The sequence below is a fragment of the Loxodonta africana genome, chromosome 8 (assembly GCF_030014295.1).
Source record: "Loxodonta africana isolate mLoxAfr1 chromosome 8, mLoxAfr1.hap2, whole genome shotgun sequence".
Classification (NCBI taxonomy): Eukaryota; Metazoa; Chordata; class Mammalia; order Proboscidea; family Elephantidae; genus Loxodonta; species Loxodonta africana.
Genome location: NC_087349.1, coordinates 73,432,595 through 73,436,105, shown reverse-complemented (window position 1 = coordinate 73,436,105; position 3,511 = coordinate 73,432,595). Strand labels below are relative to the sequence as shown.

The 3,511-nt window shown below is 35.2% G+C and overlaps 1 non-coding gene across 1 annotated transcript; it reads left to right on the top strand.

Annotated features, from left to right (window-relative positions):
* Positions 1 to 1,257: 1,257 nt before the first annotated feature.
* LOC111749781 (5S ribosomal RNA) lies at positions 1,258 to 1,376 on the top strand. The gene has a single exon (XR_002784974.1). It is a non-coding gene; the product is annotated as a 5S ribosomal RNA (ribosomal RNA).
* The last annotated feature ends 2,135 nt before the right edge of the window (positions 1,377 to 3,511 follow it).

Here is a 3,511-nt window from a genome sequence, read left to right as displayed (position 1 = left end):
CATAACGCACTTTGTAATGCCTAAGAGTGAATACTAAAAAGTGTCCTTCTTCCACAAAACTAACAAAAAATGATGTTTTGTTTAAACGAAATTAAAGGCATAACTTACATTGGGGTTCTTCGGGTTTAAATGTTTAGAAATTTTATGCTAGATACAATGAAAATTAAATAAGCCATGGGTAAGTAGTACAACTCAACGCTGGTATTAGATATGAAAAGTGAAATAATGTTAAACAGGTTAAAATATTAAATGGCCTATATCTTATGGGAAAAGTTAACACACTGATGGATGATGTCCTTTTATAATATTCCCTTTAATTATTTAATTGCAAAAAAAAGTCTTAAAAATATAGACTTGCAGAGTATTTCCAAATCATGTTCTGTTTAATACTTGTATTCTAAAAAGCTAAGAGATATTATTTAGAGTTCCAGGGCCAAAGAATTTGGGGATATGTTGAATCTAACAAAATGAACTTCTAGAACACTTATCAGACCAAAACCTACTATAAATATCTTAAAAGTGTGACAGGGAATGAATCACCCTCACGAGGTGACGCTTTTTTTCCTACGGAATGTCTCTCAACTAATGCACTTGGGCAAATTACAACATTAATGGTTAAATTTGCTATAAGTCTGTAACTCTAGCTCTCTCTTTTTTCAAAATAAAGTCACTACTTAATACACATATCCTTCTTCCTATAACATTAACATTCAATAAAGGCACACTTGTTTTAAATAAAACAAAATATAAAATATGGGAATATCCTTTGTTCTACTCATAGTAGTTCTTTCCTTCCCAGGCCCTATTCTGGATATTTACCTCTTACAAACATCCTTTCAAGTTGCTGTTAAAATTCCTGAATCTTCTGACTATAAGAACTCCCCATCAATAAGTCCATTTAACCATATGTTAGCAAGAAATATAATTTAGTTTAGAAATCATTACTGATTTTTTCTTCACAAATATCCCTGGAGTAAAAATCAAAGCACTGAAAAATAAAATCTATGAGATTGATATGAATGAAGGACACCATATTTTTTGAGCTCCCCGACTTGCAGAGCAGTATTTCAGTAAAAATAAAAGAATTAACAAGGAAAGACAAGATACTCTTTTATTTCTTAAAAGGGTTAAATTTAGAGTCTGAGAGATATTTGGTAAAGAAATGTGTTCTAAAATTAATAGACACAATGGGAAAGGAGAAAGACAGGAATAAAAAGCCACTTCAATGATTTGATTTGTGGTTGGTAAGTACCTTGTGTCTACTGCCATACCACCCTGAACGCGCCCGATCTTGTCTGATCTCAGAAGCTAAGCAGGGTTGGGCCTGGTTAGTACTTGGATGGGAGGCCACCTGGGAATACCAGGTGCTGTAGGCTTTTATGGAAACCCTGGTGGCACAGTGATTAAGAACTATGGGTGTTAACCGAAAGGTCGGGCAGCAGTTTGAATCCACCAGGCGCTCCTTGGAAACCCTGTGGGGCAGTTCTACTCTACACTATGAGTAGGAATTGACTCCACAGCAATGGGGTGGTTTTTAAGTATATTTTAACACACACACAAAATTGGAAGCAATAAGTGAGAGAAAATAACGAGCTCAGTATCAACATAGAATAGAAATGATAGACTTGAAAAGAGATAAGCAACAGGTTTTGAACAAAGCCTGAATTTTACTTTTGATTTCACCTTTTATACTGGGAACTACCATCTGTCTGATTTGAACTATGTGAAAGGAAATGACACAACAGATTTAGAAATCAAAAATTTCCTAGTAATTACAGTCCTCTGATGCTTACTATTTATAGATATACTAATCATCTATTAAAAGGAATAAAAGAGAAGAAATCATATCTAATACTTAGCAGTTTGTTTATATTCAACAATGCTTTCCAGCCTCAGTTTATGCAGAGAAAGATCTTTCATATGATAATGGAAGTTAGTTGTATTTATTATGATAATTTTCAAAGTATCTTTTTTTTTTTTTTTTGGCTATGTCTTATCTTTTAACTGCAGCAGACAATTTCAGGAGGATGTAGATCACTCCAGCCCAAACAAATACCCTTTTTTTAATCAATATTTTGAATTTTTAGTTTTTAATATAATTAATAACTTACCAACTTGAGGCTCTACCACTCTTCTGGAAATTGCCCTGGGGGAGCCTAGCCCCTCTTACCTGCTATTTCAGGCACCTTGACTTCTTTAAATTAATTTGCTTTCTAGATCCTTCAATTGTCTGGGCTTCTCTCAGTTCTTAGCATTTGTATCTACAATTATATTCTGCCTGCTGCTTGTAATTATCTTTCCTCTTTTTTTTTTTCTATCAGAGTCGGCATGGTTTTGCACACAAGATCTGCACAAGCATACTTGAGATCGTAATTACAGTCTCACATTTGTGTTCAGCAATTTTAAAAAATGTCTAAAAGCAATGAATATTCTGCAAACGGAGATTCTGGAATACACCCTTATAAGTGGTTACTAATCTTTTGGGATTCTTAGACCTCTTTGAGAATTGGACAAATGCCTGTTTCTCTAGTAAAACACATTACACACAAATTTAATATTCCCTAAAGCTTTTCCTTAGATGATCTAGAGGCCATCTTACCCACTGCTGTTGAGTCTATTCCAACTCATAGCAACCCTATAGGTTACAGTAGAACTGCCCCATAAGGTTTCCAAGGCTGTAAGTCTTTATGGAAGCAGACTGCCACATCTTTCTCCCACGGAGCTGGCTGGTGGGTTCGAAATTGTGCTTAACCAGTGCACCACCACAGCTCCTAAGGGCCATAAAAAAAAAAAAAAAAAAATTTTTTTTTTTTTAGACACTATAAAATCTCCTGCATTAAATGCTTCCCAGGTTAAAAACAAAACTTCTCTCTTCATTCTTCAAATTATGAGAAGTTTCCTAAATAATGCCAAGTGGCTTCTTAGATAAAAATCCATGTCTATGTGTAGTGTTCTTCATTTGTTCTTGTTTCTATATTTTAACACCACCAAATTTCGAGACGTTTACATGACATTCCTTGCTGTCTCTTGCCTCTGTGCCGTTTCCTTATGCTTAATATGTCTTCTGCTCCCTTCACCTCTTACTCCAAGGAAATAGCTTACCCTGCCCACCTCCTCCATATCACCAGTAATATTCATTATGCTACATTTGCCAAGTTTTTACTGACTCTACAATCACCTTGTTGCCAATCACCTCCTATATGAACTACTCTTTTCTTGGCTTCCATAACCAACCCTACCCCTCCCCACACACACATATGCTTTATTGGTTTTTGTTCCACCTCTTCAGCTGCTCCTCCTCTGCTCTTATAGATTTTCGTTTTCTTCATCTCAAGGAATATATATAATATTACCCTGGATTGCTCATAGACCCTCTATCTTTTTACTCTGCACTCTCTCCATAACAATCCACTCCTATCATAGTTTCATTTACAATCCATACATTAATGACTCCACTTTATAGCCATTCCTGACTTTCCCTTTGAGCTGCATGCACACATATCCAAATTCT